General features: G+C 43.5%; 1 long non-coding RNA gene across 3 annotated transcripts in view; it reads right to left on the reverse strand.

Moving 5' to 3' along the window:
• Positions 1 to 14,873, reverse strand: part of LOC311595172 — a 29,636-nt gene extending 14,763 nt beyond the window's left edge. For 2 of the 3 annotated variants that reach the window (XR_014778344.1, XR_014778345.1), the window contains exons 1-3: positions 14,803 to 14,873; positions 14,017 to 14,135; positions 11,767 to 11,968 (exon numbers count right to left, since the gene is read on the reverse strand). This is a non-coding gene — a long non-coding RNA (uncharacterized lncRNA). Of the gene's footprint in view, positions 1 to 11,766; positions 11,969 to 14,016; positions 14,136 to 14,601; positions 14,772 to 14,802 lie in introns of those variants that run through there. The other variant, XR_014778346.1, reaches the window with a different exon arrangement.
• Positions 14,874 to 17,947: the final 3,074 nt, after the last annotated feature.

Consider the following 17,947-nt stretch of genomic DNA (forward strand, 5'->3'; position numbering starts at 1 on the left):
GAGTGCTGTGACTTGGGAACACTCTTTCTCTCTTTCACCTCATTCTGAATTCAGAGGTGCTTCCATTTTAACAACAAGTTGGCAGCAGGATTTCCTGCCCACTTCAGAGTCAACTCCAGGCAGTTATAAAAGGGGGAAGTTTCCAGAAAGAGCATGCCCCACTGCTAACTAGACACAGAGCCTCTTAGCCTTGGGCATGGAGAGAGATGGGTAGATGGTCACCTATTGCTCATATGTGAACAGGACACATCTGACTGCCACGACAAGAAAGTCACGCTTCGCTCCAACGCCAGCTACATAGGGGTAGTTACAAACTGATTACAGTGGTCTTCTCATCAGAGTGGCACCAATGTGAAGCCAGGTGTAGGAGTGACCTTATTAAAATCCAAACCTAAATGAAATACCCCAAATTTGACTCTATTTTTGTCTTTGTTTTATTTCATTTTAATACTTTAAGGGTTCATGAACACTCTACATAAGGAGTCTACCACTGAACCATACCCCAGCCACTTCTATATTTATAAAAATATTTATTTTTTATTTATTTATTTATTTATATGAGTGCTCTATTTGCATGTTTGACAGAAGAGGGCATCAAACCCCATTATAGATGGTTGTGAGCCACCATGTGGTTGCTGGGAATTGAACTCTGGACCTCTGGAAGAACAGCCAGTGCTCTTAACCGCTGAGCCATCTGTCCAGCCCCTTGCTTCTACATTTTATCTTGAAACAGCCTCTCTAACTTGTCTATGTGGACTTGAACTCATTCATAACTGAGACTGGCCTTGAATTTATTTTCTAGCCCAGCCTGGCCTTGAGGTTGAGTTCTCATGGCCTCAACCTACTGAGGAGCTGAGATTACAGACCTGTGCAACTGTACCCAACTAGAAAATGCATTGTGTTATGACTTTATCTTCTAATGGAATTTAAAAATCCTGATCCAGCCCCCCCCCAATAATCCTGTGTTTTCTCACAAATAATTGAAGAGTCTAAAATAAACATTTTCATAGATTTTTCTAACTTTATTCAAACACAATTTGTTCTAGACTTTTATTTCAGTTCCTGTCATTTCTAATCCCTGTGTTATAAATGTTAGAACTTTTGTGTTATACCCTAGCTGAGCGGTCCCTACAAAAGTGGTAGGGGACATGTCCCAGTTCTTCTCATTGTTAATTCAACCATCGCCTTCTGGGTATTTCCTCTGTGCTGACTTTCTGCTGCAGTTCAGTGTATCAGTTGGCTATTGCTGTGTAACAAACAAGTGTAAAACTCCAGTGTTTTATGGGTGGCTATGGAACCAGTGCTGTGTACCCTGCCCAGAGTGCTGGGATTATAGGTGTGCACCACCGTGCCCAGCGACGCTCCATTCTTAATTGGGCTATTTGGTTTAGATTTGTTTATTGGTTTCTTTCTACTGACAGGACATTGTTTGGACTTGAGTTTATCCAAAGATATTTGGTGTTATGTTTTTGTAACATTGTGCTTGTCAACCTGATTTTTGGCTCATTATTCATTTGACTTTAAAATATTTCCCCTACAGTTACACTCTTTACAACGAGGACTTAGAGCATGTGCATTGTCTGTGGTGGCTTACATCATAATTTGTCAGATAGTTTTAGACAGAAACCACCACTGTGTTTTGTTTCTTTTGTTTTCCTGCTAACTAGAGCTTGTGGGAAGCCCTAGGCTGGTTTGAGTCACAAGGTGGCAGTGTTCCTCTCAACATGATCAGTCTGAGAAAGGCAGGCTCTGTCACTCAAAGTCTGGGTAAGGCATGGTGGACCTGGCTGCACAGCTTAACTTGGTGAAGAAAAAAAAAAGAAAGAGAGAAAGACAGGGGGGGGGCGCTAAATATCAGCATTTAAAAAAGCCGAATCATAGGGAAAGCATCCTGTGGTTGTAATTTCTCTGAAGAGCTAGAGAAAAGCTAAGAACAGCCATATGGGGAAGAGGAGGTGTGTGCGCAAAAGCAGGCCTAAGGAAGCTGAGCAGCTGAGAAGCCTTCTGTCCACCCTCCGTGGCAGAGCCCAGCCTGTCTGGATGAAGGCAAAAGAAGCAGCATGTGGGGTAGGAAAACTAACCCCTAGAAACTTCGTGGTCGGATTCTCCTGTGGGGAGAGAGGAAAGGGGGGGTTTAGACTGCATTGACTGACTGCCATTCCTTCCTGTTGATTTCAGTTGAAACGGTTGTCGTTGGCTTAAAAAAAAAAAAAAAAAAAAGATTGCAGACCGGTGCCCAGGTGCTGCACTGCATTGAGAAAGCGGGGATGGTTGCTGTTTCTTTTCGTGTATTTAGTGCACAGAACTTGATTTATGTGTTTAAAAAAGTAATCCTCACAAGTCTATGGACTGGGGAACTAACTCACCTGCCTTTTACACAAACTTGAAGCTGTGAGCTAATGGGACTCTCAGAGTCGCAGAGCAAGAGATCAGGGTGGGGTGGGGAAGGTTAGAAACCAGCACTCCCTTGCCAACACTTACTACTTTGGGATCCCTCAGACAGGCCTGAGGAGTCGAGGACCTTAGGAACATTGCCCTGCTGTAACCTATGTTCTTACAACACAACACCCTATCAGTCACATGAAACAGGATTTTAATTTTCACATATGGAGAACCCAAACCCTCATTTTCTGCTGCCAGCCCCACAAAAACTACTAAGACCCCAAAGCCTAGACCAAGCCCATAGACAGAGACGACATCACAGGGTTTGGGACTCCTAATCAACAAAGAAGACAGCACAAGTCAATTCATTCGAATTGCCTTTCTTGTTTCCACCACACTCTATAAGAGCCTGGGGTGGAGAGTGGCAAAGACCAGTTGTAAAGGACAGTGCAGACAACAGAGCTCTTCCCAAAGCACCCACAAACTCACTCCTGTAAACCCTCAAGCTGCATCTGCTATGGGTCTGTAAGGAAGAAGGAAATCCATAGCCTATGAGGAGAGAAGAAAGTAGCATGTCCTCCTGAAAGCGACGCTTTGCCAAGCACTCAAGTGACAGTGCCCTCATCTGGCCACAGGTTCTGCAGAGAAAAGAAACAGCCAATGAGCACAGTCAAGAGGGAAGGGCAAATGTCCTGCAAATCTGTCAGTTCTATGGATCAGATGTCACCAGACACACTAGCTGGACCTTGGGACAACTTGGCCACACCAGGAGGACACATGGCAGAGAGAAGGGTATTTTCTCTCAGGTTCAACCCTAATCCTTTGCTTCGTGTCCTTGGATTGGAACACATACTGCCCCCGAGCCTCATGTCTCTTGTTTATACAATGAGGATAATGTTAATTCATAAAGCTGTTGTAAGAAGTAAATGAAAGAAACTCCATCAAGATCCTGGCACAGAGTGGGTGATTGGCAAATGGTGAGAGGTGTGGACCATATGTCAGGGGACACTTCTGAAGTTCCTGTGTACTTCCTTAGGAGGACTCTGGCAAAGTGAAGATGACAGAAGTAAACAACAGTGAAGAAGCTAACCCAACAGCACCAAGAGGCATGTGGCTTTGGAAAGAGAGATGCTCCCCTCAGCTTCAGCACTCAGTCACCTATGGCATTCCTGTACTGCTGGGAGCCATCTTGAAAACTAGGGCATGGGGGGAGGGGTTGGGTATAAAATATATTCCATTTTGTTCTGTATTCGTATTTAACTGATGATGAAACAAATTGAGTCAACTTAAGTAGATAAAAACACAACTTTACTAACATTTGGGTCTGTGGCCTCCCAGGGCGAAAATAAAAGTGTCAACATGGATGTGCTGCTCTTGAAGGCTCCAGAGGAGAATCTGGGTCCTTGCTTATTCAGGTGTAAGTAGTTGCATGGAGTTAGGGGACCGAGGCTCCTGTTCCCTTGCCAAGCAGAGCCACCCTCCTGGAAGATCCTTGAGAGTAGGTCTGACATCAGAGAAACAGAACTGAAACACTTGGACCTCTCCTCGTTCCTTCTCTCAACATTTCTCATGCTCACATTTCTCTGTCTCTGCCTAGGGAAGGCTGTCTGCTTCTAATCATTAGACAAAGCTCACCCAAATAGGTCCGGGATAACTTCCCCAGCCCCAGGCCCGTAGTTTTAATCACACTTACAAAGTCCCCTTTGCCTTGTAAAGCGATGTATTCAGCTTCTGAGTATTAGGATGTAATATTTTATTCTATCTGCCACCTCGTTACATACTCAAGTTATTATTGTTATGCCTTAATATACCAGGCGAACAGGGTGGATGTTGGTGTAAGATATCACTGTCAGTGGGAGTGAGTTGGGGAGGAAGTCTGGGTGGGGCAGGGTGCACATGCACAGGACTTTCTGAATAGTGAAAGAGGTGACTTAACATAAAATACAAGGTAGGGGATAAACCTCCTTCATCTTCTTCTCTTCCATCCTCCCCCACCTTCCTCCCTGACTTAGTAAGCTTCAAACCTGCTCTAAAATTTCTGGAGGCCTCTGGCTATGGTCATACCATTTCTCTAGGAAGCCTGCACAGAGCTGTACCAGGGGGGCTGGCAGAGGCTGTGCTAAGTCCAGGATTAACAGTAGCATCCAAGGCATCCCAAGGAGTCCCTGAGAGATGGATGTTACTCCTGCCACTGGCCCTGCTTCTGGACTCAGTTTCACTGATTCCTTGGGGGATTTGAGAGCAAAACACCCAGGTCTTCCTGGCCATATATAACAATATATCATAACAGAGAGAGAAGGAGGACAGAAAAATGGTTGGTTTCTCACTAACGGAAACCCCTTCCGGTGGTGGCTCTCTGGCCTATATTTTGAAGCCCTAGGGCTCATGGGAGCCTCTTGCTCACTGGTGTTCTCTCAACCACAAGGATGGTGAGTCAGCATGGTGGTTAGCTCTCAGATGACAGGCCACAGTCCTCAGCAGAGTTCCAGGTGGGGTAACTGCCTGACAGTCACCCCCCCATGTTGCCGAGCAGTTCACTGTGGTCTTGAGCCTCCCTGATTGGCTAGCACCCGAGCCACACACCCTGAAACAAGTCATCAGGCTAACTTCCCTGCTCCTTAAAACCGTGCTACAAAAGGGAAAGTTTAAGCTAGAAAAGAAGTCATCAGTCCATTTGGATATGAGCCAGTTAATACGTGGCCAACAGGAAGGAAAGCAAGGCAGGTCTTCTGATCCAGACTAAATATAATAAGTAGGAGAGACGGGGAAGGACATAGGCTTCCCTCTGGTCTAGAATGCATATCTATGAGCCAGGGTCTGACTCCTGAGGGCCAGATGCAACCCACACCACAATACCACATGCTGAATAGCCAGACTCCAAAAGCAGATGCAACGACCAGAAGAGCTGGTCAATACCCTCTGTGGTTAAAGGGCCCTGCTATTTATACCACAAAACCCCGAATGCTGCCTGTGTTGTCACTTCTGCTTCACAATTAAAAACTTGCTGGCAATGGTGACAATTTACTGAGTGACTTTTTAAACCTTTCTTGTACTCCTTTTCAGAGTTAAGTCACTAACAGTGGCTGTTAGTTGCATACAACAGTTTGCAGCTGTGAAGAAACAAGTGTGTGTGTGTGTGTGTGTGTGTGTGTGTGTGTGTGTGTGTGTGTGTGTGTTGGGGAGAGGGGGTTGTCACAGGTACCTGCAAAGGCTAGAAGAGGACAATCAGATCTCTTTGAGCCAGAGTTACAGGGGATTGTGAAACACCCAAAGTGGGTGCTTGGAACTGAACTGATTTTCTCTAGAAGATCCAGAAGCACTCTCGATAGCTGAGCTGTCTCTTCAGTCCTTGTGTCACATTTTGAAAAGCGTGTTTTATTGATAATAGATAATGCATTTGTCAGGATACCACATCTCCATTCAGGATCCTTATTAAGGGCCTGAGTTTAGAAGGTCCGAGTTTGGGAGAGGCAAGGCAACGTTGCTCCTTGATGCCGGCTCCCAGCAGAACAGTGCCAATCCAGTTATTATACCTCACTGGATCCCTGTAGCTTCACAACGTTATTTGGAGAGTCTAGTGTGTGTGTGTGTGTGTGTCAATAGGACTCACCATCTACACCACACATAATAATACAGCTCATCAACATGGAGGGAAGCATCCTGGGGCATCTGGGAAGGCAGAACATGTTTCTTCAAAAATGGACCAATCGTGTTGAGGAGGCAGGCCGTGCTCCCCTGATGGGATGCTCAGAAACATGAACCCTCATCTTGGAAGCAAAATCCAGGAAACTAAGGTAAGCAGAGAGCAAACACCATAGATAGCTGTGGAGACAGCTCAGTTGGTAAAGTGCTTGCCCTGTGAGCATAAGGACCCAAATTCAACTCCTAACCATGAGATTAAAAAGCTTGTCATGGTAGAACATTATCTCTGAGCTCACTGGCCAGTCAGCCTATCCTAATTGGAAAACCTCAGGGCAATGACAGACTCTGTCTCAAAGAAATAAGATGGTGTCCGTGAAAGACACCTAACTTTATCCTCTGGAAAACACACACACAGAGACACACACACCAAAAACAACCTGGGTACTTACATATGTTACTGTGTGACAGCAGTCCCCAATCCTGGCTCTACCCTCTTCCTTAACTGTTTATTGAGGAGTCACAAAAGGCTGGTGTAGCCAGCTTCACTTGGGCTTCTGTTGCCATCTGGAAAGTTGTAAGTGATGGTGCTGCTAGAAGTCCAGGCAAGAGCTGGGAGTGAGGAGGTCACACACAGGAAGGCAACTGATGCTTGTCATCAGGTGTCTAGCCCCTTCTCCACTATTTACAGGAGCTCTTTGGCTCTGGTGGCACTTGCCAGAATGTGTGCAGGTCCCAGGCTCTAACCCTGTAGGTAGGGAGAGTAGCTTCTTAAGATATGTGTGTGTGTATACGGCCAAATATATATATATATATATATACATACATATATATGATACTATAATAGGAGATATGAATATATATATATATATATATATATATATATATATTCCTCAGAATCCTCTCCTGAAAATGAAGCTCATTACATAAACATGGACTTGCCAAGTTTAAAGAAAAGACAAAAGAATTGGGGAGAAAGGCTGGATTGGCAGTTTGGATGATTTTAAAAATAATAGCTTGAATCCAAATTCTGTATTTGTCTTAGATTTTGATTTTTTTAAAATGTAGTAATTCTGTTGATCTTTGCAGTAACCTCAGTGACCTATGACTGAAACCACTGTTTCAAGTGAATTGAGTGTTCTGGTCAGTAATTTTCCACTTAAGGTCTCCAAATTAAGCACGAGGAAAGTAATTATTATTAGATTCTCACAAAATAATAAAATCTCCCTTGAAAATAACCCACCAGAAATACTTTTGTTTCCTTGCACTTGTGTCATCAAGTGTCTCCTGCAGGACACTCTAGGAAGTTGACTGAAGTTTTTAGCTTGTCTTAGGCTCTTAGACACTAGGTCAGTATACAGGACCTACCTGAAGGTGGCACTCAAGGGTGCCGCTGACAGCATCTGAACAGGCTGTTTAAGGCATCCGCAAAGGGCAGAGTGCAGTCCTCTCTTTTCTTGTTAAAATTACCTCTTTAAGTTAACGTACAGTGCAAAACTGCAGAGGGACCTCTGTGCCTCGCCTTCTTCCACCTCACCACATTCAGGGACCATCGGAACTGCCTTGCCAAAGTGCACTCCCACCCCCTTCCGTGATTCTGGGTACAAATACTTATTTTACAGCAAAATTACAAATGAAACCAACTTAGAACGCCATGGGCTCTCTCTCTGTGCTCCCCTGACATGCCGGTTATGCATTCCTTGTTGGTGTCAGGAGTAAAAACAATCCTCCTCAGCAACAGAGTAGCTACTTCAAACACATCTACAGCACCCCACTGAAGGAGGCACACTCCAGTTCTGTGCTTGCTCACCTCGATGACACTTGTGACACTGTGTAAACCCTTTGAAGACGTCTAAGAACTTTCTCATAGTAAATAGTGGCTTGAGGCCCCTTAATTGTCCTCTCTGGCCTCCTCTGAGCCCAGGGTTTTGATGTGTGTAGGAGGGCAGAGGGAAGAAGGCGGATGGGAAAGCTATGTAAAAAGCCGGTCATTTAATATAACACTGGGAGGGGTGAGTCTTACTTCAGAGCAGCACAATAAGTTCATTCTGACAATGTTTAATGCAACTCAAACAGGTCATAGGTAGGCGAGGAAGAGGCAGGGCAGTGGAGACTCACAGCAAAGGCATGTTGGACAACAACACAGATCATTGGACGTAAGAGTGACACAAAGATGTTCATGCAAACCTCCTGTGACAGGCAGAGCTCTGCAGAGGAGACCTGTCCCCACTCCTCCTGACTTCATGAACTTGAGTACATTCTAGAATGTTCCTAAGTCTATTTTTTTCTGTGAAATGGCAGCAGGGAGGAACATAACAATTTTTATTCATGGAGTACCCACAGAAACTGAAACTTAAATTACGTAGAAGTTCTTAGCCCATTTCTGATACCTAACGGGTGACAAATAATTATAAATAATTGAAAATTCAAGCCAGGCCCACTGGTATATACCTGTGATCTCAGCACTCAAAGAAGTAAAGCCAAGAGGATGAGGAATTCAAGGTCATCTTTACTACATAGTGAACTACATGTCAGCCCTAGGTTCCATGAGACCTTGTCTCCAATAACTAGATGATACATAGATAGATAGATAGATAGATAGATAGATAGATAGATAGATAGATATTGTCCTCCCCAGTTTCCAAAAGTCTGTCATCTCACAGTTTTCTGCTATTCCTAGAAATGCTGTTTGCAATGCACACATATTTTTACATATTTTCCACCACCAAGCAAAGTCATCACCAGCCCTCGTCAACAAAGCAAACTCCGCAAGCAGACGTCTGTGCATCAGGGCTTACTTAATACTGCGTAACTAAGTTATATTGCCCCCCCTGGTTTTCTGGGAAATGTTTTCCTTAGGTTGCTCCTCCTTGGTGCCAAGAAACATGGCACCACGAATTCTATCCCACGAAGCCATAATGGGGCATCCCAGGGAGATAATGGGTTCTGCCCAGCAAGGGACCACTTACAGGAATCTCTGGGTAAAGGGTGCCTGTGCAGAAACACTACTAATGCACTCCTTCCATTACGCTGCTCCAAGTTTCCCTGTCTCCCTCTGCTACCTTCAATTAAGCAGTGCTCTTTACAGCCTTTCAGCTGCCCCAAGGGTCATTAGCTTCCGTCTGACAGTCAGCAGTCAGAGCCAGGCCTGGCACTTCTCAGAAACCACGTTTCAGCAGACGTTGCTCTCTTTCTTCAATGTGTTCAGCTTTGACAAAAGCCACTTGGACCTGCATCCTAAGGAAACACCTCGGGACACTCTCAGTCCAGGACTTGTCTGCTGAAACTTTAAAACACATTTCCACTTCTAACATCTTATCCCACTTCTTGACATACTCACTCGCACTCCCCAAAGTGGGTTTAATAACCCTCTCGGCCCTTGTCACTCACTGCACAGTTGAGAAGTGCTCCTGTAATACGTGTATACTGCCAACAGATGGCATCAAAAGCACCATGCACCAGACCCCTTGCTAAGAGGGTGAGGGTGACAGTGTGTGTGTGTGTGTGTGTGTGTGTGTGTGTGTGTGTGTGTGTGTGTGTAGGAGGAGGAGGATGGGACAAGATGGCAGCCAGCTGAATATTTGCTTAAGGGATCTTCTCTCCACAGAGACACCAACTCAGACAGCCATCCACACCTCACACTATTTTCACAGGAACTAAGGAAGCCATGCAAGCGTCTGTAGTACCCGGTTTCAGTATGAAAATCAGAAAAGACATCTTGAAGGCAGGAAGGAAGCCTCACCCACCCCCAACAGCAAGCAGTGCAGTGGGGGGAAACAGATACTGCAAGACTGCCCGCCCACCCGCCTGCCTGTCCGCCTGCCTGCCTGCCTGCCCGCCTGCCCGCCTGCCTGTCTGCCTGCCTACCTGCCTGCCTGTCAGACTGAAAGAGAATTAAGTCCAGACTTTAAACTGTCTGCCAGGCTTGCCATATTGCCACCAAATGCAGGGCAGAACAATAGAGACCTGTTTCTAGGCAGTGCATGCAGACTCGGTCTCTGGTCTCCTTGTCCAAGTGGTAAAAGGATTACCTCTACCTTTCTCCTCCTAGTTTGAACAGACAGTACCAATTACAGAGGCTCAAGGTCTCTGCCCCTGAGCCTCGCTTTCTGCAGCTGACACACATTGAGGGAGTAATTCAAGCATCACATCACCTGGGTGGCCTCCACAGCTCTGCCCCAAGCCTGGGCACATGGTAAGGAGTAAGACTCCAGCCAATGGGATGAAGAATACAAAGGGTTGACACAGAATTGGATATGTGTCTCTATCTAGAACCCTGCTGGGCTGGTAAAACTTTATTTAACACTGGGCGCTGTCCGGACCTGCACATTCAGGTGACACCCCAGAATCTCCCAGACTAGGCCCAGAGCGCCCTCTAGCGCAGAAAGAGCAACAACACACCAACAGTGTACTAATTTGTACTAATTTGCATTCTGCCATGTGGCTGGTTACCTGAGCTCAGGTACCACGTGTCCATCCTCGTCCCATCGTGCAGGCTGAATCTTTGCACCTCGCTCTATCCCAGAATCCCTTCCTGCCTGCCAGATGTCCCACCTATATCCTGCCTCAGCCATAGGCCATTGGTTCTTTTAATTGACAGGTATTCCATCCAAACAACACACAAGAAATTTCTTCTACACAAAACAGAATACAAAAGCCCACAAAACAATCTAATTCTGCAAGAGAAAAGTGTCGACGGTTTATTAATATTTAATGTTGAATTATTATTTTAGTAAGTCAGCAATTACTCTTGACCAGCTTTACACCCAAATAATTCTACAGAGAGACTAGGATATATTGAATTAGGCTATAGCACAATACCATATGATAAATATTCTATCCTAAACTTCCAAGCTAGTATAATTTCCTCCCATTCAGACTTCCCTCGTTATACTTATTTTTTACTCATATCCTAGGTCCGGCTCATTCCTCCTGGCGTCTCCCAGTCCTCTCCACCTCCTCCTTCCTCCTCCTTCCTGCTCTTTCTCCTCCCCTCACACAACCAGGATGTCCCACCCTATTCTCTGTTATTGTTCAACATTTGCTACTTGGCTTTTATTGGCACTACAAGGAACAAATGGTGACATATTTTCACAAACTTGAGACAGGAGATACTTAGAATAAACATCACACTTGGACTAGAAACCAGATAATCGGGTAGAGAAATCAGCATTGAATGAGGAAAGCTAAGCTGTACATACTCCCTAAGAACATGATGCCAACATTTCCTCCTTTAAGTCCGATAAAAGGCTCCTTTTCTTTCAGTAATAAACAAATATACAATAATAATTATGGAACACTTATGAAAACTAGTAGGTAAGATTTACATTTCCCATATCCAGTCCATATGTATTTGGCAACTTCGGGAGAAAATATTATCTATCGTATCCAGGAGAATCTAAAGTTTTGCATCTAAATTATTTTCTACCAATCCACTAATCTAAAGCATCTATCTAGACTTTAAAACATATGTTTAATTACTAAACAACTAAATTTAATTGTAAGACTATAATAGCCTAGTCTTCAACCCCATCAGAGACTTGAGAAGGAATAAATTTAATTACCTGAGTAAACAGGAAGTGCAGGTTATCAGCTTCCATAATAATAATAATTAATAAATAGATGGCAGAGACAGTGTATTACCTTGACAGCCAAGCAAAATGTTGGAGCATCATCTTTAGCCTTCTGGCCAAGGATACATGGTAGACATATTTGTGAAGCAGGAAATATTACAGACTTGCTTACCCTGTCTTGGCAGAGCTTGGCAATCACTCAAGCTTGCCCATTTCAGGCAGAATTCTGTCTATGGCAGAAACAAGGGCATTTTGGACCAGTGGCTTGTTTGCTGTATTTGAAGCCATATCCATAAGGAGGTTCTTCAATGATTATCATCTTCTTTGAGGTAGGCTGGGTGCTGTCAGGTGTTGACTTGTCTTGTCAAATGACCCTTAAAATAATAATAGAAAACATTTTAAACACCATATTCTGTAGATCTCTGAGGTTTTTTAAGATTTATGTATCTATTTTTTCTTAATCTAACTATCTATAGAATACTATCTATCTGGTAACCCTAGGATGTATATTCCTGTGCTAAATTAGACTAGTATTTGATATGACCATGAGTTGATTAACTAACAATTAACTTGCATTACATAATTATCCTAAACATCCTGCAATAGCATTTTCAAAAGTATTGGAAGTAAACCTTCTATTATAAATGAGATTGTATAAATGAATACAATACCTCATACTACAGTAAAAAATATAGTGTCTCTCTGTGTGTGTATGTAAGAATAACTTTAAATTTGAATTCTATACCAATATATCAAAATTAAACTTATTTTTGCATCAATACCAAGGAATTAAAAATAACCCTGAGAGTAACAATTAAAGCCTTAAGTTGAGTAGATTCAAATAATCTACCTTTTGTTCTATCATCTCTACATATTTTCTATATTCCCCGTTCTTTCTTTTCAGTCTCTATCTCCATACCTAAGAAAAGAAAGATAGAGAAAAGGAAAAAAAAAGAGAAAAATCCCTGAGTCTAACTTTTTTCTTCCTGAATAAAACCATTAATAGTTTATAAATAAGTCTCAATGACAATAAATATCCATAGCCTAAGAAAACAAGCAAAAATCTTCCCAACTCTTCTTAAGGGAAATGGGGCATCATTCTTTTATGGCTGTTTCTTGTTGATTTGGGATGAAGAATGTCTTGCAGAGGGTCCAGATAAAGTTGGGGGAAATGATTAAGCAAGTTAACAATAGCATTTGTGGGGTGTGTGTGTGTGTGTGTGTGTGTGTGAGAGAGAGAGAGAGAGAGAGAGAGAGAGAGACAGACAGACAGACAGACAGACAGAGAGACAGACAGAGAGAGAGACAGACAGACAGACAGACAGACAGACAGACAGACAGACAGACAGACAGAAAGAGACACAGAGAGAGACAGAGAGAGACAGAGACAGAGAGAGACAGAGACAGAGACAGAGAGACTGGGAATTGAACTCAGGGCCTAGAGCTTGCTAGACTCTCTCTCTCGCTCTCTCACTCTCTCTCTCTCTCTCTCTCTCTCTCTCATACACACACACACACACACACACACACACACACACACACACACACACAAACACACACACACACACACACTAATCTGGATCTAGGATACAGATATGAGAGAAAAAATGCAGTATTTTTAAAATCTAGAATACTGGGACTAAGATCATAATTTCCTAATTCAACCATTTTCTTGAAAATGTCATTATTTCATTTTTTCTTTGTAGCTGAATAAAATGTCACTGTGCATAGCAGACATACCATATTTTTAATCATCCATTTACTGATGGCATTTGTGCTGGTTCTACCTATTTCCTGCCTATTACACAAAGTGTAGCAAAGACTACAGCCGCACTAATATCCTTGTGTAGGACTTATGAGTACTTTGGGTCACATGGTAGTTCTGTTTTAATTAACATAATTTTAAAGTCCTTTCTTCAAAGTCTAAACATGCACAGTCATTTTTTTCCCTCATGCTATACAACTGCTTAGTGACATCTTTTTCTTTTAGGTTTAATTTTCAAAAGATTGAGAAAGGAGTATGTGAGTTTCCATACACCACTTTCCCAGTTTCCTAATTCAGAGCAGATAACATCAGAATGATGCATTCGATATAATTAATGAGCCAATACGTTATTCTAATCTCCACAATCTATTCTTATAGCCCTAGATGTTGTGGAGTGGCCTTCCCATGTTCCAGGGTCTACGTCACATCTACTTAGGAGTGAAGACCCCTAACAAGCACTACATTAAAAAATAATAATTTTTCTGGGTCACTTAGAGCTAAACGTTGCAAAAAGTTCCAGCTACCAAATATAAAGAATTCTTTCTGATCTCTTCAAAACTATGACTCCCTTGCAGCTCTAGTGGTAAGAACCAGTGTTCAAGTTCTGAGTCAAATGTACTCAAAGAAAGTCTTGGGATGTTTGCTGTCGGGGAGCACCTGCTTTTTATAGTAGAGCCTGTGGAGAAACGCCCGTGTCCTCTCTTGTTTATCGTCCGTTCACCGGGGAGGGGCTGCTTTCTCCAGTTCTGCGGGTACACACATGGACATCGTCCATCCTAGAAAAGAGGTATTTCTGATTACTTTAAAATGATAAACTTCGTTGATACATTAGAGAAAACTTATTTTTGGAAAAATGACATTGGAAAATCACTTGTGGTTGAGAATTTGATTTTTTTAGTTTTCTTTTTCAATGCAAAAATGGAGGTATATGTTGGAGGAACCAAATTAACGCCTGCTTGGTTAACAAACAGAGGAAAATGAACTTGTGTTCTCAATCAACACTTGTAACACTCTTGTTTGCTTTTAAGAAGTACCTCAAGTTAAATGCATGACAGTTTGGAGAAATGAGGGTGATTTACTATATAGAAAACACCTGAGTCTCTTTCTTTCACTAGATAACTAAGAACCAGTAAAGTACACAGATTACTGATGAATTTGGCAAGCTTTGAGAAGTATACACCCATATACCCTAATCACTAACAAAATAAGAAACATTATCACCGTTCCAGAAATCCCCCATACCTTTTTTAGTCATCTCTTCCTCCTTCCTCTTCAGAGAGCCCTCTTTCTGCCTTCCAGTACCAAAAACTTGTTTTTCTCAGTTCTTAATTGACTTAGGTGAAGTCCTATGGTTTGTGTCTTAGAGTTTTCTATTGCTATAATAAAACAGCATATTCACAAGGAACTGTGGGAGGGGAGGGCTTATGTCACCATATAGCTTACCGTCCATCATCCAGGGAAAGGCAGGGCATTAACCAGGAGGCAGTAACTGAAACCAAACCATGGGTGACTGCTGCCTACTGGCTTGCACCTCGTGGTTTTCTCAGCTTGCTTTTTTTATGCTGCCCGGAGCAGGCACTGCCAAATGGGTGGAGCCTTTCTTCATCAACCATTAGATACCTCAGTTCACATAGTTTAGTTTATACTTCGCATTTCCTCGTCTCCAATACCTTTTAGCTTCAACCCATGAACACACACACACACACACACACACACACACACACACACACATGCATGCATGCACATGCACACTCACATGCACATTTCAAACATCTATGGCCTGCCTGCAACTTCCCTTCCTTACAGAAAGCTAAGCCTCCCTGTCTCTGAGCTCTGAGCGGTTGGTTTGCCAGTCTCTGTCACTTGCCTCACTGGGAATCCACTTCTCACACACTGTAAACATCTAGATTACAGCAGTGTGACTTCATTTACATATTGCCTTTTTTTTTTCAGAAGACAAAGTTGTTCCTCGGCATCCATGCAATGTTTCATAATACCTCAATTCCAAAGGAACCACACTCATTCATTTTAAGTCTTCATAAACTTCACACACGATCTTTAGGGTGGAAGCAACAATGACTTCTTGTTGCACATTGTTTGGGAAAGAGTGAACCACCAATGGCTGTTTTCAAGGACGCTGGGCAGAGTGTGGCAGTTCAACCAAGGAAAGTCTGCAGAGGCTCTCCCTTCACCCAGGATATTCGCATGAGATTCTGCCTATGCTGCAACCCTTCAGCAGAACTGATGGTCAGGAGAAAGCTAAAAATCAGGTCGGGTATGCAAAATAGTTGGGTACCCTTTAGCCAGCCCACTCATCCAGAGACAGGAAGTGGCATTCATCCAGTACCTTCCTATTTGTGAAAGACAGAACCAGGGCAAGAACTCTCAATTCCTAGTTTATGATTGACTTACTAAGTGTGAACGCATAATTTATAAATTATTAATACACACACACACACACACACACACACACACACACACACACACACACACCGTGAGGGAGATGCTCTGGAACTGACTTGGTCAATTCCTCTACTGAGATAGAAACACCATGTACGATAGTGGGAAAGACACTATGAGTTTATGGCCTGTAGTTACTGATACTTAGTAACCAAGATTTCTTTCTCCTTTGTTGCAAGTCAGTCAGACTACAGCGCACAGTGTGGGTGCCCCCAGTACCCAGCAGAAATGGTCTCAGCCATTTGAAATGGAGGACTCACTCTTAAATGCTTTGTCTAGATTGACTGGGTTACCATCAAAGTTAGAGGAAAAATTTCAGGGTGCTTTGTAGTTTTTAACTGCTGTTTGAAACATTTGGCACTTGTTTTCCACCTTGGAAGGAGACAGTGCCCAGTAAATTGACCACTCATAGGGCATCAGATGCACTGGCATAGTGCATAAAATGACGTCTGGATGAGGACTTTCCCTCCCTGAGGAGTCTTCACTTTAGTTGCTATTGTGACTTATCTAATATAAAGGCCATGTCAGTTGGGGTTTTGTTTTGTTTTTTAGAGTGGTAAGAAAAAAAAGGAATCTTTTGGTTGTAGGAGAGAAATAGTAAGAGTCAAAGAGAATTGAGTTGTCATCCCTCTGCTTGAGTGGCTGGGCTCAGAGCTAACTGGTAGTGACTGAGAGAACAGGACATGTGGAGGGGGTGAGGCCATCAGCTCATAGCCCAGCATGCCATCAGGCAAAGGCAAGTGGATGGGCCACCTGTCCCCAAACCTGATTCCCAGTGATCACCGATACCTACTGTCAGTCCCCAGCAGGCAGCAGCGTCCCGCCATCTCAGCCTTTCCCTGCAGAGATGCCTGGTGCTCTTCACAGCCCCACTTCAGTTCTGAAAACGTGTTGTGAGGAGGGAAACACGCACACGGGAATCTGCTCTCCATCACAGACACACACACACACACACACACACACACACACACACACACACACTGGCTATGTCACCACCCTGACTCCTCAAAGGCTCTAGTTATGAAAATTGACGTTCAATGCTGTCAGCTTTGTTTGTGTTCTGCCGGGAAAGGCTTCTATACTCCATGGGCCGTTTGCCTCAGTACTGCAGAAACACCCACATCAAGTGGGGAAACTCCTGCATTTGCTCTTAAGCGCTAAAACAAGGGCTCATTTCTTTGAGCCCTTTGTTGCTCTTTTTCATTCCTATTTCTTTTATTTTTGAGATTAAAATACAATATATCATTTCCCGCACTCCTTCCCTCCCTTCTACCCCTACCATCTCCCCTCCTTGTTCTTTTTCAAATTTATGATCTCTTTTTGCATTAATTTTTGTTACATGTATATATGTATATGCATATTTTTTAAAATATAGCCCGTAGAATGGTGCCCATGGGTGTGGTCCCAGGGCTGAGCAGTTGATTTTGGATGGAGCCTGTTTCCTTCTCATCCAGATCAGCACAGCACACGCGGCCAACCTGGCTTCATGGAGGCAGACAAAGCCTGCAGGGGCATTCTGCTTTCAGCACAGAAGAGCGCTCTCACCACACATGTGTGTAGGACATGTAAGGGCACGTTTCAGTGTCCTGAGTGGATGCTGGGATCTGTCATGCTGTGTCTGCAAAACTACACTATCACGTTTTTTCATATCCTGAGTGATGGTCTAGAGGCATTATACAGTCAGTCAGCAAACAAAATACAGGATTTGAATGTAGCAGGTCCTGTGTGGCATCTGAGAACCACATTCCTTGTCATTGGGAGACTAATGAGAGCAGATATCAAGCCCCTATCTCTTTAGTCTCTGCTGTCTTTGTGGCCTATTTAGGGCAACAAGTGCAGTGGAAATGACATTGACTAGCTCCGAGGAACGGTCTTTAAGGATGCTGCTACAGGGAGCTTTATAATTCAGCTGCCATGTGAGATATCTGCCCTCTGTATGATCCCTGTGCTGTGTGAAAGTCCAAGGTCATAATCATGGTGTGTGTGTGTGTGTGTGTGTGTGTGCGCGCGCGCGTGCACACATGCATGTATATGTGTATGTGTGTGTTTGTGTATGCACGCACATGCATGTGTGAGTGTGTGTTTGTACACATGCATGAGTGTGTATGTGTGTGTTTGTGTGTGTGTG

Source organism: Acomys minous, assembly GCF_964271855.1.
Source record: "Acomys minous genome assembly, chromosome: 3".
Taxonomy (NCBI): Eukaryota; Metazoa; Chordata; class Mammalia; order Rodentia; family Muridae; genus Acomys; species Acomys minous.